Below are 25,647 nucleotides of genomic sequence, written 5' to 3' on the forward strand. Positions count from 1 at the left end.
CTGTACCTGGTCAGCACCTAGAGGACTTGCTACGACCTGCAGTTCCACACCATCCAAACTGAGGTCTGATGTGCTGCATCTTCCAAGTCTGGAGTGGACTGACTGCAACTTGTAGTCCCACCTCATCAGCTCAGAGATGTGCCTGAACTCAACTTTACTTTCTTCCATGTGAGTGGATATTGTTTTAATAATAAATTGTTGTTTTCTATGTACAGTATATTCCGAGGCACCCCTCTCCCTGTCTTTCTCCTAGTTTTACCGGAACTTGCTTCTGGTCTCCATGGTGGCAGCCCAGGCGGACTCACCTATTTTCTCCTCCATATTCGCCATCGGACTATTATGGACTACATATTGTCATTTTGAGGGATCTGAGCATTGCGCCTTTTTACTTGTCAAATCTCTTTGTTGTGAGGCCTGTCCTGCTAAACCTTATACTACTTAGATCCACAGATCAAGGCATGGCCCCGTATTGTTACCTTTACATTGCTATTGCTCCTTATAACGAACCATTTGTTGATGGCATTTACTTTTAATCTCTTTGTTGTGATTTTCTTTATCTACTTGGCAAGTGTAATATGATTTGCACATTGTTATACTTTAATAACATATTTAAACAATGTTATGACTCGTCTGATGACCTGCAGTCATCATTAGATGTCACATTGGGCTATAACAACGACCTGGAACATCTCAGTGAGTCATAGCAAGCAATCCCAATGTCAAAATGGTGATTTTATAGGCGCAAGCGCGGTTCTTCAAGATGGCGGACGCGTGGTCTGTGAGCTTAGGTCCCGCTCCGTGCTCCGCAAGCCCCTTTACAGCTTCAGCAGCACACCTCCGCCTCGGGGGTGAGCTACCACGACCCCTCAGACCTCCTAGCACTTCATGGGAAAAAAGTCGGGGATCAGCGATCCTACTACCGAGCCACACAAATACTACGGCCCTCCTCTACTATGGATCGCTATCTGGCAACAATCCCCGGTCTAGATTTCACAGGGAGACCCGGAGGATTATGTCAGCACTCAGATGGCAGAGGGTGGCACTCAGCGGGCTCTCCCCCCACACCGATCCCCATCTCCTCAGTCTGTATTAACACCTGAGATGTTGGATCTCAAACTCCAGCCTCTGGCACAACAGCTCACCAGGGGCATAGCCCAGGAGATGGGGAAGATATCCGGAGAACTCAGAGGTGAGATAGACCAGCTTGGTAAGTGGACAGCTACATTGGAAGCTAAGTTTGATGAGACTTCTGCATTATGTACAGGCTCTAGAACACTAGGCATAGTATTGATCTCATTGATATGCTGAACAGAGTACATAGACCAGCTCTGATCCTTAGCTTCGACGCCCAAAAAGCATTTGATATATTAAGATGGCCCTACATGTTTGCTACCCTTACTAAATTCTGTTTTCACTGTCCCTTTAACTTGGCCTTGAAAACTCTCTGCTGCAATCCCTCATCGCCAGGGCAGGACTTAGGGTGGTGGGGGCCCCTGGGCTTGAGTCACTTTCGGGCCCTACCTTCTATACATTATCGTATTTATTGGCGTATAACTCGCGCCGGCGTATAACACGCACCCCAAGTTTAGGAGGGAATTTTAAGGAAAAAAACGTACATTTAAATGCCCATCAATGCAGCCTGGCAGTGTCATTTGCAGCCTTGTCAGTGTAGCCTTGTCATTTACAGCCTTGCCCCCGTTTCACTTGCAGCCTTGTCATTGCAGTCTTGAAGTTTAAAAATGGCGCCGCCGAGATACAGAGTCCTCTGTATCTCGGCGGTTCCCGGGTCCTCTCGGAGGGGTCTCGGGTCCTCTCGGCGGGTCTCAGGTCCTCTCATGGGCTCTCGGGTCCTCTCGGCGGCTCTCGGGTCCTTTCGCAGTCCCGAGAGGAGTCGAGAGTAGTGTACTCGGCTCGGCTCACAGTCACGCCCAGTCCCTGTGTTATGTCCATCATAGGTCGTGACTGGGTGTGACTGTGAGTGGAGATTAGCCGAGTACACTCGGCTATGTATCTCGGCGGGGCCCCCTATTGGGCGGGACCCATGGGCTTGAGCCCAGTCAAGCCCAATGGTAAGTCCTGCCCTGCTCATCGCAGGTCCAAATGCCTTCTTTTATGTCCCCGACCTTCCCAATGTCTAATGGCACTAGACAGGGCTGCCCTCTTTCTCCACTTCTTTTCATCCTATGCCTAGAGCCCCTCTTAGAGGCTATAAGATCCCATCCTGACATCTGTGGGGTCCCCATGCGTCATGAAGAATATAAACTATCTCTATTTGCAGATGATGTACTTCTGACTCTTACCAGCCTACATATTTCCCTCCCGTCCTTGCATGCTCTCCTATCCCCGTTTAGCTCTCTATTCGGACGGATACAAAATGAATGTATCTAAAACAGAAGCCCTACCACTACATACACCGCCTGCAGACCTTTTATCGCTTTCAAACTCTTACCCTTATCGTTGGTGCACCTCCTCTCTCAAGTACCTGGGTGTACAAATCACACCATCCTACTCATCCCTATATTCAGCCAATTATATCCCCCTGTTTAAGGACATCAAGGCCATGTTGACGCGTTGGAATCCTCTCCCAATAAATCATCTCCCCCATCCTGGATAGGTAGGATCAATGTGTTGAAAATGTCAGTTATGCCAAAATTACTGTATTTTTTGAGACCCTGCCTGTCCCTACGGCCCAATTAAAATTGCTCAAACGATGTTTTCTTCATTTTATTTGGAAGGACAGTTCCCATAGAGTGGCAAGCTCGTGATCTTCTCCCCCCCCCCCCCCCCCCCAAGTCGTGGAGGTCTGGGAGCCCTGGACTTTCACAAATATTATCTGGCTTCCCACCTCCGTGCAGTGGTGTCCTGGTCCAGTTTAATGCCGCCGAATAGGTGGTCGGAGATTAAGATGGGCTCTTTGTTCCCGGCTCACCCCTGCTCCCTTGTATTATTTTCGGTTCCCAAACTCCATAGTCTCTGTTTGGGCCCTATGTTGTTTTCATTGAGGACATGGCGCTCGTGTCACACCAAATTCTCCCTCTCTTCTCTCTAATGTAATCTTTAATCCCTTAATTTCCAATAGCCTATCCCACTCCCGAATGCTCCCTTAGGCACAGACTGGCCTGTTCCAACTTCGCCACTTTGTACACCCGGTCAAACGTAAATTTCGCCCCTTTTGCAGACCTTCAATTTTAATATCAGATACCGAAATGTTCTAATCCTACCTCTAAATGACCCACTATTTATCGACTCTCTCTCCGTCCCTTATTCTACCCAGACCAACAACTTTTGAACTCATCTGTTCCCAGGGTCTCCACCAAACGCAGCTAATATCTGTCATTTACCAGTTGCTTCAGGAGACCCTTCCACTTTCTATAGACTCCCACTCCTACATGCGAAAATGGACTCAAATTATACAACAACCAATTTCCCTCCATCAGTGGGCTAAAATATGGACTTCAACTTCCAAAACATCCAGATGTGTGGCACAGAGAGAGACAGCATTTAAAGTGTTATTTTTCTGTCACCGGACCTCCGAGGTATTACATCGTTTTGACCCCTCTCTCTCCCCTCTTTGTTGGAGATGTGGTAAAACTAGAGGAACTCACTGCCATATCTTTTGGCAGAATGAGTTAATTGCACCTTTCTGATCCATGGTGATGTCTATGCTCCAGCAAATTTTTGAGTATCTTTTTGCGCTGGATCCATTACATCTCCTCCTGAGCGTCCCATTCCCTGGTCTGGGAAAGGCCTTGACCAGATTGGCTTCCTATATTTTACTAGCTGCTAAGAGAGTCATTCCACTGTGTTGGTTATCTCCCCCCCCTCCCCCATCCCAAGCTCAGTTTCTACAAGCTATTGCTGACATACGTAGAATGGAGCACATGACAGCCATAGTAGAGGATGCTGTTGACAGGTTTGACAAGATCTGGGACCTGTGGGATCATTCTGAGTTGGTTCTTTTCACAGATCAGCTGCGGAGCTGATCTGTGTCTTACCTTTACTGCTCTGGGTCAACTGGCACCTGTTTTTCCACTAGCTTGTGTTCAGCTCTTCTGCACTCTGCAACTATGGGTGTCACCGGCTCCACCTGTTGCTTAATTATATCATTCCTTCCTGCTACTTCCTGTCCATCCCCCCATGTGCTTCTCTATTTAAATTCCTTTCAGATCAACTTCTGGTTGCTTGAGCAATGCTTGTTTCTGCTTGTAACCTGCTTTAACCTGACCTCTCATGAACTGATATCTTGTGTACCGACTCGGCTTGTTCTGATTACATTGTCTGCAGCTCGCCATGACCTTGGCTCGTTATCCAGCTCTCCTTTGCTTCATCCATCCATCCATCCTTGTCTGACGGTGTGTTCTGGTACTCCCCTAGCGAGCAGGGTGAACCCGGGGGTTGTGACCTGGGGTCATCACGCAGCTTAGCCCAAACCCTCGTGAGGGGGTCCCTGGCAGAATACCAGTTGGCCCTTAGACTCCACACCCTGGGGGATCCCGTGTCACCTGCACGCCTGTGGGCTCACTGTAGTAGTACTGTGACAAATTCTCCTCCCTGAATCCCTCTTGTATTCCACATATAGCTCTGTGTCCTCCTGTCACCACCCACCCTCCCTATCTCTTTGCAGACCTACTTACATTATGAAGCCCGATGCTTAATATGTCCTAGGTCTATGTTCTTGATGTACACCCTGCTGACACTCAATTGTCATTGGCTATAGATAGCCTTTTCAGTAGTTTTGCCTGTTTTATGATCAACATGTTTTTCTTTTTTTCTCTTGTGTTTGATTTCTCTGGCTTTATTGTACATAACGTGCTTTATCAACAAATCTTCAGGTCTTATTTTTTCGGGGAAACAGGGTTTTATATATATAAATATTGATATGGGGTGATTGGGCTAAACGTGATAGATGTGTTTTTAGTGGGACATGTGAATCCAAACTTCAGTTGAAGGGTATAAACAGAAAAGTCAGTGCTACTACCCATACACCACATAGATGGCAGAACTCCCAAGTTCTTGATCCACAGTCACAGGAGTAGAGTAATGTAGAAAAAATGATCCGCACTCCAGTTGTTGCTCTTAAAATTTCTTAATTTTATTGAATAGCCACAGTGAACAAACGCAGATTAAGTCAGTTGACGCGTTTCAGCCTATAAGGCCTTAGTCATAACCACCTTATGACTAAGGCCTTTTAGGCTGAAACGTGTCAACTGACTTAATCTGCGTTTGTTCATTGTGGCTATTCAATAAAATTAAGAAATTTCAAGAGCAACAACCAGACTGCGGATCATTTTTTCTATGTTACTCTACGCAGTTCAAAAAAAGAAACAAAAGAAAAGTTCCATACAAAAATAGTTGCACTAGCAGGGGTTTCAACGCCACAAAACAAGCAACTGGAAAAAGCTGAGCGCCTCCGTCTCCCTGCCCAGCAGCACTGCTGCTCTCTTCGGTCACCTCTCGGCTTTCCAACAAACACAAAATGCCAACCTGACTGCACAGGCTTCAGCACTGAGAACCACGTGTCTCCTAGAACCCAGGCTCCGCATCTCTTTCACTGCTTCCTTGGTTCTCTGGCTCATAACTCCGCTTCACAAGTCCACACTCTGACCTCTTGATAGGAGCCCACCTGACCTTTGTGCACGCCTGATCCCTGGCCGGAACCCCCTGTCCCCTGGCTGGAGCCATGTCTCCTAAATAGGAAGCCCTGAGCAATGTTTAGGTTTGGCTTATAAGGATCGTGCACACCTCTGTACTCACATAGGCTGCAGGCATCCAGCAAGACCCAGACACAGAATTGAAGGTTGTTTCCTTCTCAAGACACTTTGGATCTTCAAGCTCCAGAGCTCCAGGCCCCTGATCTAGGATTACAAATCCCAGAGGAAGCTTAAAACACCCTGGAGCTTCTCAAACTGCAGCGTGGAGAGAGAATCCTGTGTTTTCTTCTGAGTTTTCACCATGGCAGGGCCACGCTGTCACAATATATATAAATATACAGTATTTTGCAAAAGTAAGTACACCCCTCAGTCACATTTCTTCTAACTTTTCATATGACAACACTGAAGAAATTACACTTGTCTACAATGTAAAGTAGTGAGTGTACAGCTTGTATAACAGTGTAAATTTCCTGTCCCCTCAAAATAACTCAACACACAGCCATTAATGTCTAAACCGCTGGCAACAAAAGTCAGTACACCCCTAAGTGAAAATGTCCAAATTGGGCCCAAAGTGTCAATATTTTGTGTGGCCACCATTATTGTCCAGCACTGCCTTCACCCTCTTGGGCATGGAGGTCACCAGAGCTTCACAGGTTGTCACTGGAGTCCTCTTCTCCTCCTCCATGATGACATCACGGAGCTGGTGGATGTTGGAGAACTTCCCCCCCTCCACCTTCCGTTTGAGGATGTCCCACAGATGATCAATAGGGTTTAGATCTGGAGACAAGCGGTACTACTGGGGGCAATCAGTGGTGCTGCAGTGAATTTTGTAAGCTATGTTGTGTATTTTTTGTGAAAATAACGATTTTTATAAACATTTGGGCATTTATGGCAGGGCCTAAAAATCATCAGTCAATCTATTTTTTTTTATTGTCCTGGGTCTATGCTTTCAGGAAATTTCTGGTTTGGGGTAGGAGGGTCTTTTACAAACTCTGAAAGCTGGAAAGTTAAAAAGTGACAACCTTCAGATTTTTAGACAAAATGGTTTTAAGGGGATTTCAATAAATTAGCGCTCGCTCTGATCATTATTACCGTAGTGCCCTGCTAACAATTAATCCGAATGGCAGCGAGCGGCGCCTCTCATCACAGAGACAAGTGGATTCCATAAATGAGGTAATTCTAATCAATTATGTTTTCTAATGTTCTAAACAGAATCTTCCATTTTATGCTCACACTCATCCTAAATTAGCTACAGGTGCGTTTGGCAAGTATAATCACATCTAATAGAGACTTTTACTTCCCGTTAATATACATTAACGAAGTGTTTTGTAACATTTTTTTTTTCACCGATCGACTGAAACAACACGAGGAACGGTTCCCGCGAGACGGGAAGAGGGAAATCTGGTGTTTTCCGCAGAAGATGTTTAATATTTACCTATGTACTTATGTTAAGAGATTTCAGACAAACAACCCGGCATATGTTGGAGCGTTTATTTCCCATCGATGGAATGAATGTATGAGCTGACGGCTCGGGATTTGGACTGCAGTCTAGAATGGGGCCGTTTTAATCCCATTGGGTGTCGGAGCACAATCCATGGGCAGGAAAATTAAGTCTATAGTTTTCAGAAATCAGCATTAATATTTACATCAGGAGAGCTTTGTCCACTCAGGGAACACTGAAGAGCTTTGTTTATTAAAACTTCACTTCCTGTAGGAAGTTAACACTTGATCCCGTCCCTTCAGTCTTCTGTGCCTCTGTATTGGGTAGTGACTGTGATGGGCAGCTTCCATGATCACCAGTGAGATATGGGAGTCAAAATGGGCAGAGCCAAGTGCCATTGTAGACAGAATTGGGAGAGCCAAGTACTATGGGTAACAGAATGGGCAGAGTCAAGTGCCATGGATGGCAGAATGGACAGATTCATGTGCCATGGGAGGCAGAACGGGCAGAGCCGAGTACCATGGGTGGCAGAACGGGCAGAGCCGAGTACCATGGGTGGCAGAACAGGCAGAGCCAAGTACCATGGGTGACAGAATTGGCAGAGTCAAGTACCATGGCTGGTAGAATGGGCAGAACCAAGTACTATGGGTGGCAAAATTGGCAGAGTGCCATGGAGACATAATGGACTGAGCAAAGTACTATGGATGGCAGAATGGGTAGAGCCAAGTACTATGGATGGCAGAATGGGCAGAGCCAAGTACCATGGGTGGCAAAATGGGTAGAGCTAAGTGCCATTAAGGCAAAATGGGTAGAGTCAAGTGCCATGGGTGGCAGAATGGGCAGAGCTAAGTGCCATGAATGGCAAAATGGGCAGAGCCAAGTATCATGGGAGGCAGAATCTGCAGAACCAAGCGCAATGAGAGGCAGAATGGGCAGATCCATGTGCTATGGGTGACAGAACAGGCAGAGCCAAGTGCCATGGGACATTTAAGAGGATCTAAATGGCAGGAGATGGAGGTTGGCATTCCAATCATGTGCCTGCTGTGATTGACTGTCATAGCGGTCACGTGATTAGAAGCTCCTGATCGAAAGTATGGATCGAAGGGATGGACTCATGATATGATGAGGCAGAATGGGAAGAGCCAAGTACCATTGGAGGCATATTGGGCAGCACTAAAAGCCATGGGAGGCAGAGTGGGTAAAGGCAAGTGCCTTGGGTGGCCGAATGGGCAGAGCCAAGTGCCATAAGTGGCAGAATGGTCAAAGCCAAGTACCATGGAAGGCAGAATGGACAGAGTCAAGTGCCATGGAGGCAGAATGGACAGAACCAAGTGCCATGAGTGGCAGAATGGGCAAAGCCAAGAGCCATAGCCAGCATAATAGGCTGAGCCAAGTGAGGACCTGGAGATCCAAGTCAATAAGCAGTTGTTACTCCAGTAGAACACCCTGAGTAGAATAGTAGAGTAGAAAACCTGTTGGATTGTTTCAGTTTTGAATAACTTTTATCATTAAAAACCTTGGAATCTTGGAGATTGGTTTGGCACTCTCATTGGTCTATACATATGTGGATCATAAAGTCATCATCACTGTTCTAGAATAAGCAAAGTTCTATCAGTCAAGATCCAGATCAGGGCTGATAGATGTTCCAGGGCCACCGTCAGCTCCCAGTCCAGCTTTGCCCAGCTACATCATGAAGATCTACTTCAAGCCTTTCAGGCCAATTTGAAATACCGTTTTCGGAAATTATGCTTTAGCACTCTTGAATTTAATCTTTAATTGAAATATAATCCTCCAATGCTTCCCTGTTTACTGAGATTGAGTTTTAAGTGAGCAGATTTGAGGCGTGAAATTCATGGAGATTATCTTCTGAGTACATACAAGTAATGGGAAGGTACGGGATTTCTAAACATCTCTTGGATTAGTAGAAAATAGTCCGGGTGTGCATTTTAAGGACATTGGAAAGTAATACTTATTAATTGCTTGATAATGCATGCTAATCTCTTTAGGGTGTATCATCCATGTTATAAAACGTTAAAGGAAAACTCCCGTCAGCATTAATACTTCCAGTAGAGTTACAATATTCAGTTATTCTCTTGAAACTGTGTTTTTATTTAAATGAGAAGTTGTAAAATATCCAGATTTAAAGTAGTTGTAAACCCTCCATATCCCCAGTGATGTGACCGGCCTCAGGTGATGCACAGGGATGAGATAAATTATCCTACATAAGTTGTACCTGTTTATCTGCAGTCTTCTCTTTTCTAAAAGTATTCAAAATCCAGATTTTACTTAGCATTTCTGAGCTTCAGAAGATAGGGGGCGGCAATCCGAAACACTACATAGCATAGAGCAGGGAGCTGAGTGTATTCTGAGACCTGAGTGGAGGAATGGACACACCTCCCTTCCCTGTACACAGTCATGTAATGTACAAACATGCATGTTATGTGCATTTTTCAGGCCCTTCTATAATAAAGGTCAGTGGTACCAATCCTACCCCAAAGAAGCGCCTGTACAGCTTTTAACCCCTTTCCTCCTCTACCTCCCTTTAAGAGGATCTACATTGTGGGAGGCGGAGGTGTGCATTCTGATCATATGACTGCTGTGATTGGCTGTCATAGTGGTCACGTGATCAGAAGCTCTCGATCGAAAGTATGGATCAAATGTATGGACTATGATGAAGGACCTCTGACGTTAGGGGGGACTCTGACGAAATGTGGGACCTCTGATGTCTAAGGGCAAACTTTGATGATATGGTGGATCTCTGAAATGATGGGGGATCTCTGATGTATAGGGAGGACTCTGGTGTGATGTTGAACCTGTGATGTATAGGGGGGACTCTGACATGATGGTGGACCTCTGATGTGTAGGTGGGACTCTGCTATGATGGTGGACCTCTGACATGATGGTGGACCTCTGACATGATAGTGGAGCTCTGATTTGATGGGGGACTTCTGACATGATGATGGACCTCTGATGTGTAGGTGGGCCTCTGACGTGATGGTGGACCTCTGACATGATAGTGGACCTCTGACGTGATGGTGGACCTCTGATGTGATGGGGGACCTCTGATGTGTAGGTGGGACTCTGATATGATGGTGGACCTCTGACACGATGGATGACCTCTGACACGATGGATGACCTCTGACATGATGGTGGACCTCTGACATGATGGTGGACCTCTGACATGATAGTGGACCTCTGATGTGATGGGGGACCTCTGATGTGTAGGTGGGACTCTGATATGATGGTGGACCTCTGACACGATGGATGACCTCTGACACGATGGATGACCTCTGACATGATGGTGGACCTCTGACATGATGGTGGACCTCTGACATGATAGTGGACCTCTGATGTGATGGAGGACCTCTGATGTGTAGGTGGGACTCTGATATGATGGTGGACCTCTGACACGATGGATGACCTCTGACATGATAGTGGACCTCTGACGTGATGGTGGACCTCTGATGTGATGGGGGACCTCTGATGTGATGGGGGACCTCTGATGTGTAGGTGGGACTCTGACACGATGGATGACCTCTGACGTGATGGTGGACCTCTGATGTGATGGGGGACCTCTGATGTGATGGGGGACCTCTGATGTGTAGGTGGGACTCTGACACGATGGATGACCTCTGACACGATGGATGACCTCTGACATGATAGTGGACCTCTGACGTGATGGTGGACCTCTGACATGATAGTGGACCTCTGACGTGATGGTGGACCTCTGACATGATAGTGGACCTCTGATGTGATGGGGGACCTCTGATGTGTAGGTGGACCTCTGACACGATGGATGACCTCTGACACGATGGATGACCTCTGACACAATGGATGACCTCTGACATGATGGTGGACCTCTGATGTGAAGTTAATTTCATCAAGGTGGTTGTGTGCATCGTCCCAGGCTCATTCATAACCTTTATGTTTTTAACATTTCGGACTGGGGAGCCTTGCAATTATTTGTGCAACTAAAAAAAAGTAGTAAACCGTTGGTGTAGAGTGCGCAGTATGAGGTTTCATGGACGGAACTCTAATCAATAAGTCTGTGGGACGAGTAGACAATCCCATGTATGTTGTGTACAGTGAATGTCTTACTGAGGCTAAAACTGAACTAAAGGAATGTTTCGGAGGCTGAAGTTGAATTTTGTGCAATTTGAAAAGTTTTATCTCTTTTTATTTTCACCGTTTTCTCCTTTTTTTTCCGCACTCACTCGTGGTCGCCAACCCACATTTTGAAACAATTTTATATTCCATTAATTATTCAGCTAGTTAATTATTGAATTGCATTAATTATTCATGGTAGTCTGAGCCTTTCTTGAATGATATATACAGTTGCTGGTTGGTTAAGGTGGGAAATAAAGTATAGACACTTGTACTGGAGGTCAGCGTTCATTTAATGATTCATATAACTGCCGGCTAAACTGGGTGACAACCTGTGTTGAGTCTGGGCTCCATCAGACATGGAACATGAAAGGAAAGTGCTGCATGGATGAAAAATGAAAAGCTTTAATGGGATGGGGGAAGTTTTCAGAGGTCACTTACTGTCTCTTTATATGACAGACAACCATAGAATGTGCGGCTTAATGAAACATTCATACCCCAGAGTTAATGGCTTCACATCTTCATATACATTTTATTGGGATAAAAACGTTTTCTTCTTATTGTTACCATTTAATTCCATACAGGATTATTCTCATAATTATTATTATTTTTTAATTACTATACAAGATTGATATAGCTCCAACAGTTTACGCAGTGCTTATAGGTGGAGGAGGGCTAAGCTTACCTGAATAAGTGAGTTTTTAAGGATCGACTAAAGGCGGACAGGGTAGGGGCTGACCGGACATACTAGGGTAGGGAGTTCCAGAGGATGGGAGAGGCTCTGGGGAAGTCCTGGAGGCGAGCATGGAAGGGGGTCACAAGGAAGCTAGAGAACAGGGGGGCCTGGGAGGAGCGCGGAGGAGAATTGGGGAGATATCTGCAGGTGAGGTTGGTGATGTAGCTGGGGGTGATGTTGTGGATGGCCTTGTATGCTGTGGTTAGTAATTTGAAGGGGCGGCCAGTGGAGGGATTGGCAGAGAGAGGTGGAGGACACTGAGTGGAGGCCAATGGAGGGATTGGTAGAGAGGGGTGGAGGACATGGAGTGGAGGCCAGTGGAGGGATTGGTAGAGAGGGGTGGAGGACACTGAGTGGAAACCAGTGGAGGGATTGGCAGAGAGGGGTGGAGGCCAGTGGAGGGATTGGCAGAGAGGGGTGGAGGACACGGAGTGGAGGCCAGTGGAGGGATTGGCAGAGAGGGGTGGAGGACACGGAGTGGAGGCCAGTGGAGGGAATTGGCAGAGAGGGGTGGAGGACACGGAGTGGAGGCCAGTGGAGGGATTGGCAGAGAGGGGTGGAGGACACTGAGTGGAGGCCAGTGGAGGGATTGGCAGAGAGTGGTGGAGGACACTGAGTGGAGGCCAGTGGAGGGATTGGCAGAGAGTGGTGGAGGACACTGAGTGGAAACCAGTGGAGGGATTGGCAGAGAGGGGTGGAGGACACTGAGTGGAGACCAGTGGAGAGATTGGTAGAGAGGGGTGGAGGACACTGAATGGAGGTCGGTGGAGGGATTGGTAGAGAGGGGTGGAGGACACTGAATGGAAGCCAGTGGAGGGATTGGCAGAGAGGGGTGGAGGACACGGAGTGGAGGCCAGTGGAGGGATTAGCAGAGAGGGGTGGAGGACACTGAATGAAAGCCAATGGAGGGATTGGCAGAGAGGGGTGGAGGACACGGAGTGGAGGCCAGTGGAGGGATTGGCAGAGAGGGGTGGAGGACACTGAATGGAGGCCAGTGGAGGGATTGGCAGAGAGGGGTGGAGGACACGGAGTGGAGGTCAGTGGAGGGATTGGCAGAGAGAGGCAGCAGTCACGGGTTGGTTAGTAAGGTGTATTAGTCTAGCAGCATTCATAATAGACTTAAGGGGGGAGGAGCCTGTGTAAAGGTCAGCCAGTGAGGAGAGAGTTGCCGTAGTCAAGGCGGGAAATAACCAAGGAGTAAATCATTTGTTTTGCGGTGTCATTAGTCAGGATGGGAGAATTCTGGAGATGTTGCGGGGGGATTAAGGTGGCAAGATTTAGCCAGTGATTGGATGTGAAGGCTGAAGTAAGGGTCAGAGTTTAGGATTAGGGTCAGAGTTTAGGATTAGGGTCAGAGTTTAGGATTACACCCAGAACCCTGGCATGTGTGGGGCACCAATGGTTGTGCCGTTGATCTCCATGGTAAAGTCACGTGAAGGGGATTGGGGAGGAGGAAATATTACAAGCTCAGTTTTAGATTGAGTTTGAGGAATTTCGAATGAGGAGATTAAGAGGTAGATCTGGGTGTCCTCAGCATAGAGGTGGTATTGGAAGCCATGATAGGTTATCAGCTGGTCCAGGGAAGAGTATAGAGAGAGAATAGGAGGGGCCCAAGGACGGAGCCTTGGGGTACCCCAACAGAAAGAGGAAGAGGAGCGGAGGAGATCTTATCATTTGTTACAGTTCAGGCATCACGTAGGAACTGCTCAATGGTATAACCCAATCCCAAAAAAAGAAGGCTTTATCTCCTATGGGACAAAGTGAATTTTTGAGGTGCATATACAGTACACTATAATGCCAAAAGTATTGGGACACCGGCCTTTACACGAACATGAACTTTCATGGCATCCCAGTCTTAGCCCTTGTACACACGGTCGGAGATTCCGTCGGAATGTTTCCTATCGGAGCGTTTTGTCGGATATTCCGACTGTGTGTGGTCTCCATAGGACTGTTTCCATCGGAATATCCGACGAACCAATTTTTCCAACTTGCCGGTAAAATTTTCCAACAAAATACTCCGATCGGACATACTCCGATCATGTGTAGCCTACTCTGACTGAAAAGTGCCACGCATGCTCACAATCAAATTCCTAGACCAAAGCTATTGGCTACTAGCCTGAACGTAGTCCCGTCGTAACGAAACAACGTCATCACGTTATTTACAATCAGATTTTCCGACAACTTAGTCCGACCGTGTGTATACAACATCACTTCCGGACCTCTTCCGGAATTAATCCGTCGGATTTGGTTGTCGGAATCTCCGACCGTGTGTACAAGGGCTTAGTCCATAGGTTACAATATTGAGTTGGCCCACCCTTTGCAGCTATAACAGCTTCAACTCTTCTGGGAAGGTCGTCCACAATGTTTAGGAGATGTGTCTATGGGAAGGTTTGACCCATTCTTCCAGAAGAAGCATTTGTGAGGTTGGGCACGGATGTTGGACGACAAGGCCTGGCTCGCAGTATCCGCTTTAATTCATCCTAAAGGTATTCTGTTGGGTTGAGGTCAGGACTCTGTACAGGCCAGTCAAGTTCCTTCACCCCAAATTCGCTCATCCATGTCTTTATGGACCTTGCTTTGTGCACTGGTCCAAATCATTTGGTGGAGGGGGGATTATGGTGTGGGGGGTTGTTTTTCAGGGGTTGGGCTTGGCCCCTTGGTTCCAGTGAAGGGAACTCTTAAGGCGTTAGCATGCCAAGACATTTTGGACAATTTCATGCTCCCAACTTTGTGGGAACAGTTTGGGGACGGCCCCTTCCTGTTCCAACATGACTGCTCACCAGTGCACACAGCAGGGTCTAAAAAAAACATGAATGAGTGAGTTTGGGGTGGAGAAACTTGACTGACCTGCACAAAGTACTGGCCTCAACGCGATAGAACACCTTCGGGATGAATTAGAGAGGAGACTGTGATCCAGGCCTTGTCGTCAACATCAGTACCTGACCTCACAAATGCTCTTCTGGAAGAATGGTCAAACATTCCCATAGACACCCTCCTAAACCTTGTGGACGGCCTTCCCAGAAGAGGTGAAGCTGTTATAGCTGCAAAGGGCCAACTCAATATTGAACCCTCCGGACTAAGACTGGGATGCCTTTAAAGTTCATGTGTGTGTAAAGGCCAGTGTCCCAATACTTTTGACGACATAGTTTATGTGTGTATACAATGTATATATACATTCTTTACAGGAATGTAGAAAGGCTGAGCTTGGTTCAACCCGCTAACATTTATTTGGAACGGAAATACCCATCTTCGGTGAACAGGCCCTTTAATGGGGGTAATAAAAATGGCACCAGAGCCGCCTCTCTTATCAGCATAAAGCGGGTTTCCGTAAATGAACTAATTCCAATCAGCGATGTTTTCTAATGCTCTAAACAGAATCTATGACTTTAGGCCGACGCACGTCTCGAATTATCCGGAGGTGGATTTGCTGAGGGTAATCACACTTAAAATAGACTTTCCGTTAATATCCCGGACATTACAATTATAGGGGGGATTTATTTTGTCTTAAAATGATCTCATTTGCCGGCCTCGGATTTACATTCCGCTTACCTGCATTGGCCATTAAGATTCACATTAGCGCACAGCGGCCTGGGAGGGAAGTGCTGCGTCTGCAGGTGAGGATTGTGGTATCGTTCCTTCATTTGCGAGCTTCAAGCGATAGCGAGCGTTGGGGGTCTCCATAGGACATCACCGGGGGATAAGATCGGTGGCCGTGACGGGAAGTTTTGGTTACATTAAAATCACCGCAAATATTACTGAGAATTGGACTTCCCAATAACGAAACCCCGATGATGGCCGAAGGACGGGTAATGGAGAAAGAAATAGGCAGTAGACTCAAAATTAAAATTATATACAATGGGGGAGAATACCGATCGTCTCCCCTGCAGATGGTGTAGGGTTTGCCCACTTACATAGATATGAAGGGTCTATAATTGTTATCAGAGGTGTATTTTATATGATAGAGACAGAAGATCAACCAAAATCCAGAAAAAACACACAATACAAATGTTATTATTATAAGTATTTGATCCCCAAGCAAAACACGACTTAGTAGTTGGTGGAGAAACCCTTGTTGGTGATCACAGAGGTCAGACGTTTCTTGTAGGTGGTGATGAGGTTTTCACACATCTCAGGAGGGATTTTGGTCCTCTCTTCTCTACAGATCTTCTCTATTTTCTTAAGGTTTCTTGGTTGTCTCTTGGCAACTCAAAGTTTCAGCTCCCTCCATAAATCTTCTATAGGATTAAGGTCTGGAGACTGGCTAGGCCGCTCCATCCTAATGTGCTTCTCCTCGAGCCACTCCTTTGTTGCCTTGGCGGTATGTTTTGGGTCATTGTTATGCTGGAAGACCCATCCATGACCCATCTTCAGTGTTCTGGATGAGGGAAGAAGGTTCTCATCCAAGATCTTACAATACATGGCCCCGTCCATTGGCCCCTCAATGCAGCAAAGTCGGCCTGGACCTTTAACAGAGAAGCCGCCCCAAAGCCTCATGTTCCCACCTCCATGTGTGACTGTAGGGATGGTGTTCATGTTCCCCCCTCCGTGTGTGACTGTAGGGATGGTGTTCATGTTCCCACCTCCGTGTGTGACTGTAGGGATGGTGTTCATCATCCCACCTCTGTGTGTAACTGTAGGGATGGTGTTCATGTTCCCCCCTCCGTGTGTGACTGTAGGGATGGTGTTCATGTTCCCACCTCCGTGTGTGACTGTAGGGATGGTGTTCATGTTCCCAACTTCGTGTGTGACTGTAGGGATGGTGTTCATGTTCCCACCTCCGTGTGTGACTGTAGGGATGGTGTTCATGTTCCCACCTCCGTGTGTGACTGTAGGGATGGTGTTCATGTTCCCACCTCCGTGTGTGACTGTAGGGATGGTGTTCATGTTCCCCCCTCCGTGTGTGACTGTAGGGATGGTGTTCATGTTCCCCCCTCTGTGTGTGACTGTAGGGATGGTGTTCATGTTCCCACCTCCGTGTGCGACTGTAGGGATGGTGTTCATGTTCCCACCTCCGTGTGTGACTGTAGGGATGGTGCTCATGTTCCCCCCTCCGTGTGTGACTGTAGGGATGGTGTTCATGTTCCCACCTCCGTGTGCAACTGTAGGGATGGTGTTCATGTTCCCACCTCCGTGTGTGACTGTAGGGATGGTGTTCATGTTTCCCCCTCCGTGTGTGACTGTAGGGATGGTGTTCATGTTCCCAACTTCGTGTGTGACTGTAGGGATGGTGTTCATGTTCCCACCTCCATTCTTGACTGTAGGGATGGTGTTCTTAAGCCCTGTACACACAATCAGAAATCCCGCCAGCAAAAGTCCAATGAGAGCTTTTGGTCGGAAACTCCGACCATGTGTATGTCCCATCGGACTTTTGCTGATGGAATTTCCGCCAGCAAAAGATTGAGAGCGGGGTTCTCTATTTTTCCGACAGAAAAAGTTCCGATCGGAAATTCCGATCGTCTGTAGCAATCCCGACGCGCAAAATTCCTGCGCATGCTCAGAAACGATTCGATGCATTGCTCGGAAGCATTGAGCTTAATTTTCTCAGCTCGTCGTAGTGCTGTACGTCACCGCGTTCTTAGCGGTCGAACGTTCAGAGAACTTTTGTGTGACCCGCGTGTATGCAAGCCGAGCTTGAGCGGAATTCCGGCGGAAAAACCATCCAAGATTTTTCCGACGAAAACTCCGATCGTGTGTGTGTGCCATTACTGGTCATAGTCAGCATTTTTCTTGCTGTCTGCTGACAATGACCCTAAGAGCACCATGACATGTTTGGTATCTATTTACTCGCCGTGACATCGATCTTTTATATTTTACAAAAAAAAATTGGGTTATGCATTGTGGGGTTTTTTACATTAAAATTCCCCAAAAAAATATTTTTTTCCCCCAAAAAATGCCTTTGAAAAAACATTGCACAAATGCCGTGTGACATGAAAAATTGCGAAGCCCACCAATTTATTCTCTAGGGCCGCTGCTTTAAAAAAATATATAAATGTTTGGGGGTTCTAAGTAATTTTCCGGCACAAAAAAAACAAACGATTGTTACAGGTGAACAAAAAGTGATAGAAAATGGCCTGGTCTTCAAGTGGTTAGAAAATGGCCAATGCTGATTTCTAAGGCCGCGTACACACGCGCGGACTGTTGGCCCAACTTTGTCCGTCCAACAGTTTGAGCGAACAGTCCGCTCAAACTTAGCATGGACGGACATGGCCACACACGACGGACGAACAGTTTGCTGAAACCGTGCGCGATGACGTGAACGGCACGTACGACGGGACGAAAAATACGACGTCCAATACACTGCAATGCAACCTTCCGACGTGGAAATCCTTTCTGAGCATGCGCGAGACTTAGTTGGCCGAACAAGCCTACACACGAGCGAACAGTCCGCTGAAACCTTGTTTCAGCGGACAGTTTTTCGGAATTTCCGTAAGACCTTGTTCGGCCAACTGTCCGCTGAAACTGTCCGCTGAAGCCCCACACACGAGCGGACTGTCCGCCCAAACACTGTTCAGCGAACAAGGTTGGGCGAACAGTCCGCGCGTGTGTACGCGGCCTAAATCAGCTGACAACATTATCTACTGGTTTCTACGCACAGTGCTCTTGAATGGTCCCTGTAGTCATTGGAGACATTAGTGCCAATCACCCCCACTGGGCAGTCCAGAAGAGCACGATTAACCCTTTTACCGCTGCCGCCGTATGCCATAGGTCGGTGGTGGTGGTGGTGGTGGGGTTTTACACACACGTTCCTGGTGATTGCTGCTGCCAGGACTGTGTGTAAATCTTATCAAACCAACTGTTACCTGCATGGTTTCTTCCACACACCCGCATCAGTGGTGGCTTCCACCCTGTGTGAGGTGCCGTGTTTCCCAGGCCCTGTGCATCCTTCAGTGGACCCAGGACCGGCGTAACAGGTGCAACCAGCTAAAGGAGAGAAAGATCAGTGAACTTTCATTTGCTGATCTCCCCTGCCTGATAATGACCCAGAAGTGACGTGGTAAATGTCCTCATTCACCTTGTTGCTGCCTCTACCTGTTTCGCCTGCTTCCTCAGGAGGAATTGAAGGCATAATCATCTACTCGAGCAAAGAATTCCATACACAATAGAGCAATATTTGTATATTTCTATTTATATCCAAGCCAATGTGTCACCAAACATTATGCATATCAGGTTCTGTTCCACTCATTGGGACTACAGATTCCTTTTTCAGCCTCTTGAGGCTTTGCCCATGAAACGCGTAGAGGCAGCAACAAGGTGGATGACGATTCCCCTACACACAATGTATATGGCAGGTTTGAGCTGGATGGGGAGTCCTCTAAGTGAAATAGAGATTTTATAATGGTTTTTAATATAATGTACTGATGTATTTTACCTACTTAAGGGTCAAGCCTTTTTCTGACCCTTGTTGACTTGCCGACCGCTTCACGCCGATATACATCGGCACAATGGCAGCAATGGGCAAATGGGGGTACCTGTACGTCCCCTTTAAAAGGCGGGGATAGCAGGCGCGCCTCTCCCGCTGCCTATAAAAGTGACCTTGTTTGGCGAATCTGTTGCCCGGACCACTGTTATTGGACGCTGAATCGCCCACTGGGGTTATGCCAGCTAGCTGCTGCCATAGCAGACGGTATTTAATGTCAAAGTGATGAGGTATATATACAATGGGCGGTCCGGAAGGCGTTTTAGCTTACGTTGTGAATAGAATTTGGTAATAATATTTTGGTTTTCTGTTTTTACACCCCAGTAAAAGTCCACAGTGTCCCCCTTTCTCTTTCCTGCCCTCTTGTATATAGGTGGGATTTCTTCTCATTTACAAGGTTTTCTTGTTGTTTTTTTTTTTTGTTGTTTTTTTTTTCATTTTAAACAATTTTGACGAAGGGTTTACAATTGCTCTTAGTGTTTTGGAACAATCTCTCCAATTTAGTGAAACGCGAGGAACGACGGCTGTCATACCGGGAGAGAAAAATCTGTCACGTTCAGTAAAATATGTTGAATATTTGTCTATGTACTTATGTTAAGTAATCTGCGGCAGACGAGGCTCTCGTATGGCGGCGTGTTTGTTTTCCATTGCTGGAAGGTATCATAGCTGGAGATTTTCTCTGCTCTGGAGTGGGCTGTTTTATGACAATCTCTGGATGTGTACAAAGACCGCCATGAAAAACCCATAATTACGTACCGTGCTAATACATCACAAGTGTCTTCCACAGGACCTTCAATACATTCGGGTAACATTCCGAGGCAAATGTGTGAAAACACCTCGCAACAAAATGCCAATTAAGTTACTTTTTTTTTTTTTTTTGTAAATTGAGTTTTGTGATAAGTTGAGAAGTTGGGAGCAGCGGCTCTGTAAGACTGCCACCGGCTTTTCCCCCACGTCTGGCACCATTTTTTTGGTTGGGAAGTTTTTGTTGTAAGTTCTGCATTTGACAAAATGAATAATACCGGGAATCTTACGACTTTTTATAGTCACTCCTCAGATAGAGGAATGTCGGAAATATCCAAGAACATTTTTGTGCTACATTTCTGGAAATATTTTTGACACCTTGATAAAAAAGCAAAAAGAGGAAATGACAGCCTCTCCGTCAGTTCAGAATGAGAAAGTGAGTTGTATAACGGGAGGGGTAAATCACTGAGCAGAGAACATGCGATTCTTCAGGACTCACCCTTACTAGTCAACACAGGTTTAACGGGAGGCAGATCGTACTTCAAAATATGTGACCAAAACCTTTTATTTTTGGGCAGAGTAGGGAACCTGTAAGGTCTAGAAGACACAAGAGGACTTGGTTAATACAACACAAGCAATAATAACAACCCTCCCTGTATCCTCAACATTCATACTACCCCTCCCTGTATCCTCAAGATTAATTCCCACCCTCCCTACACCCTCAACATTCATACTACCCCTCCCTGTATCCTCCACATTCATACTAACCCTCCATGTACCCTCAACATTCATACTAACCCTCCCTGTACACTCAACATTCATACTACCCCTCCCTGTATCCTCAACATTCATACTACCCCTCCCTGTATCCTCCACATTCATACTATCCCTCCCTGTACCCTCAACATTCATACTACCCCTCCCTGTATCCTCAAGATTAATTCCCACCCTCCCTACACCCTCAACATTCATACTACCCCTCCCTGTATCCTCCACATTCATACTAACCCTCCATGTACCCTCAACATTCATACTAACCCTCCCTGTACACTCAACATTCATACTACCCCTCCCTGTATCCTCAACATTCATACTACCCCTCCCTGTATCCTCCACATTCATACTATCCCTCCCTGTACCCTCAACATTCATACTAACCCTCCCTGTACCCTCAACATTAATACTAACCCTCCCTGTACCCTCCACATTCATACTAACCCTCCCTGTACCCTCCACATTCATACTAACCCTCCGTGTACCCTCAACATTCATACTAACTCTCCCTGTACCCTCAACATTCATACTAACCCTCCCTGTACCCTCAACATTCATAGTAATTCTCCCTGTACCCTCAACATTTATACTAATCCTTCCTGTACCCTCAACATTCATACTAACCCTCCCTGTACACTCAACATTCATAGTAACCCTCCCTGTACCCTCAACATTAATACTAACCCTCCCTGTACCCTCAACATTCATACTAACCCTCCCTGTACCCTCAACATTCATACTAACCCTCCCTGTACCCTCAACATTAATACTAACCCTCCCTGTACCCTCAACATTCATACTAACCCTCCTTGTACCCTCAACATTCATACTAATCCTCCCTGTACCCTCAACATTAATACTAACCCTCCCTGTACCCTCAACATTCATACTAACCCTCCTTGTACCCTCAACATTCATACTAATCCTCCCTGTACCCTCAACATTAATACTAACCCTCCCTGTACCCTCAACATTCATACTAATCCTCCCTGTACCCTCAACATTCATACTAGCCCTCCCTGTACCCTCAACATTCATACTAACCCTCCTTGTACCCTCAACATTAATACCAACCCTTCCTGTACCCTCAACGTTAATACTAACCCTCCCTGTACCCTCAACATTCATACTAGCCCTCCCTGTACCCTCAACATTCATACTAACCCTCCTTGTACCCTCAACATTAATACCAACCCTTCCTGTACCCTCAACGTTAATACTAACCCTCCCTGTACCCTCAACATTCATACTAACCCTCCCTGTACCCTCAACATTCATACTAACCCTCCCTGTACACTCAACATTCATAGTAACCCTTCCTGTACCCTCAAAATTAATACCAACCCTTCCTGTACCCTCAATGTTAATACTAACACTCCATGTACCCTCAATATTCATACTAACCCTCCCTGTACCCTCAACATGAATACTAATCCTCCCTGTACTCTCAACGATAATACTAACCCTCCCTGTACCCTCAACATTCATACTACCCCTCCCTGGTACCCGCAGCTCTCAATTAACCCTCTCTGTAACTCAAACCCTCATAGTTAACCACTCCGTAACCTCAATCCTAACATTGTCCCTCCTTGCTACCCCAACCTCCGCACTTGCCCTCACCTCTCTTGTGCTGGGATCTTCTATGATGAAGATCTTCCTGCACCAAAAGATAACAGCAGCCACATCCTGGAGCTGGTAATCCCTGGCTTTGTGTGGACGGGGTGAGGCTAAACTGCATGTGGAATGGAATATATATATATATATATATATATATATATAAGCCATAGAAATACATTTTGTGAATTGTATCTTGTGATACATTTCATATTATAACGTCTCTGTGGAGTGTATGACCTTCGCTTATTTGTAATATAACAATCTTGTTATGTTAAACTGTTTAAATTTCTTCTCTTGCTGTGTCTTATAGAAGGTTAGTATTGTGTGACACAACAGGCAGTCATCATGGTAACTGTTTAAATGCAATCTTTACATAATCTTCAACAATTATTCATTTATTCCTCTAATGTAGCAACTTTGTGAAAGAAAATCAGCAGAAATTAACCTGAAATAGATCCATGGGCATTTCAAAGGCTTGAAACTAAAACACTAGGAAATGTTGGCAAACGCATGATCGTGATTCAACAACATTAGTTATTACCTCCCTCGTCATCTGGATCTTGGATTATGTGTGTTGTTCAACTAAAGTGGAACTAAAGGGGCAGCAGGGCTCCTGGAGCAAGTATGGACAGTATCGCTTGGACTTTTCAGCAATACAGAATAGACTTTTCTGGCTGATAAAAAGAAAAACAAACATAGGCGATGTGCCTAATCACTCCATGTGGTGCAGATTCCCACATTGGACCCTCTTTATTAGGTCCCTTGCTAGTAGTGGGTTGGACCCCCTTTATTAGGTCCCCATTGCTAGACAAGGGATGATGTTCAGAGGTGGGTAGGAGGTGGAGACAAGGGATGGTGATCGGAGGTGGGTAGGAGATGGACACAAGGAATGGTGTTTGGATATGAGTAGGAGATGGAGACAAGGGATGACGTATGGAAGTGGGTAAGGGATGGGATGGAGACAAGGAATGGTGTTCGGAGGTGGGTAGGAGATGGAGATAAGGAATGGTGTTTGGAGATGAGTAGGAGATGGAGACAAGGGATAATGTTCGAAGGTGGGTAGGGGAGGAGAGGGAGAAAAGGGATGGTGTTCGTAGTTGGGTAGGGGAGGGGATGGATACAAGGGGATGATGTTCAGAGGTGGGTAGGAGATGGACACAAGGAATGGTGTTTGGAGATGAGTAGGAGATGGAGACAAGGGATGACGTTCGGAGATGGGTAGGGGAGGGGATGGAGACAAGGGATGGTGTGCGTAGTTGGGTGGGGGGGTGGATGGACACAAGAGATTATGTTCGGAGGTAAGTAGGAGATGAAGACAAGGGATCATGTTCGGAGATGAGTAGGAGATGAAGACAAGGGATGATGTTCGGAAGTGGGTAGGGGAGGGGATGGAGAAAAGGGATGGTGTTTGTAGTTGGGTAGGAGAGGGGATGGACACAAGGGATGATGTTAGGAGGTGGGTAGGAGATGGAGACAAAGGATGGTGTTTGGAGATGAGTAGGAGTTGGACACAAGGGATGATGTTCGGAGGTGGGTGGGAAGTGGAGACAAGGTATGGTATTCAGGATATGGGTAGGGGAGGGGATGGACACAAGGGATGATGTATGGAGGTGGAGACAAGGGATGATTTTCGGAGGTGAGTAGAACGTGGAGAGAAGGGATGATGTTCGGAGGTGAGGAGAAGGTGGAGGCAAGGGATGATGTTCGGAGGTGGGTAGGGGAGGGGATGGACACAAGAGATGATGTTCGGAAGTGAGTAGGAGGTGGAGACAAGGGATGATGTTCGGAGGTGGGTAGGGGAGGGGATGGACACAAGGGATGATGTATGGAGGTGGGTAGGAGGGGAAGACAAGGAATGATGTTCGGTGGTGGGTGGGAAGTGGAGACAAGGTATGGTATTCAGGATATGGGTAGGAGGTGGAGACAAGGGATGATTTTCGGAGGTGAGTAGAAGGTGGAGACAAGGGATGATGTTCGGAGGTGGGTGGGAAGTGGAGACAAGGGATGGTTTTCGGAGATGGGTAGGGGAGGGGATGGACACAAGGGATGATGTTCTGAGGTGAGTAGAAGGTGGAGACAAGGGATGGTGTTCGGAGGTGGGTGGGAACTGGGAAGTGGAGACAAGGGATGGTGTTCGGAGGTGGGTGGGAAGTGGAGACAAGGGATGATGTTCGGAGGTGAGTAGTAGGTGGAGACAAGGGATGGTGTTCGGAGGTGGGTGGGAAGTGGAGACAAGGGATGATGTTCGGAGGTGGATAGGAGGTGGAGACAAGGAATGGTCTTCGGAGGTGAGTAGGAGGTGGAAACAAGGGATGATGTTTGGAGGTGGGTAGGGGAGGGGATGGACACAAGGGATGATGTATGGAGGTGGGTAGAAGGTGGACACAAGGTATGATGTTCGGAGGTGGGTGGGAAGTGGAGACAAGGTATGATATTCAGGATATGGGTAGGAGGTGGAGACAAGGGATGGTCTTCGTAGGTGAGTAGGAGGTGGAGACAAGGGATGGTGTTCGGAGGTGGCTGGGAAGTGAAGACAAGGTATGGTATTCAGGATATGGGTAGGAGGTGGAGACAAGGGATGATTTTCGGAGATGGGTAGGGGAGGAGATGGACACAAGGGATGATGTATGGAGGTGGGTAGAAGGTGGAGACAAGGGATGATGTATGGAGGTGGGTGGGAAGTGGAGACAAGGTATGGTATTCAGGATATGGGTAGGAGGTGGAGACAAGGGATGATTTTCGGAGGGGAGTAGGAGGTGGAGACAAGGTATGATTTTCGGAGGGGAGTAGGAGGTGGAGACAAGGGATGATTTTCGGAGGGGAGTAGGAGGTGGAGACAAGGGATGATTTTCGGAGGGGAGTAGGAGGTGGAGACAAGGGATGATTTTCGGAGGGGAGTAGGAGGTAGAGACAAGGGATGATGTTCGGAGGTGGGTAGGAAGTGGAAGAGGATAGACCAAGAATGGTTGGTTACCACCTCATGCCATTTTGTTTAAATGGAAAGTGTTGTAGAGGTCCTCTATCATGTAAGCACAAGCCAATGGCAGGAGGTGGTAAAGGTTGGCACAGGAAGATTGTTTTATATTTTATATTTTCTGGATCTCAGTTGAGTTCTCTGCACTTTAAACACAATGGGAAAATTGGGGTACAGTGTCCCCTAAAC

General features: G+C 46.8%; 1 protein-coding gene across 1 annotated transcript in view; it reads left to right on the forward strand.

Moving 5' to 3' along the window:
• Nucleotides 1–25,647, forward strand: part of UNC5D (unc-5 netrin receptor D) — a 1,128,748-nt gene that overhangs the window by 827,461 nt on the left and 275,640 nt on the right.

This window comes from Lithobates pipiens, unplaced genomic scaffold, assembly GCF_037356315.1.
Source record: "Lithobates pipiens isolate NorthernLeopardFrog02 unplaced genomic scaffold, aLitPip1_a1.2 Scaffold_162, whole genome shotgun sequence".
Lineage (NCBI taxonomy): Eukaryota > Metazoa > Chordata > Amphibia > Anura > Ranidae > Lithobates > Lithobates pipiens.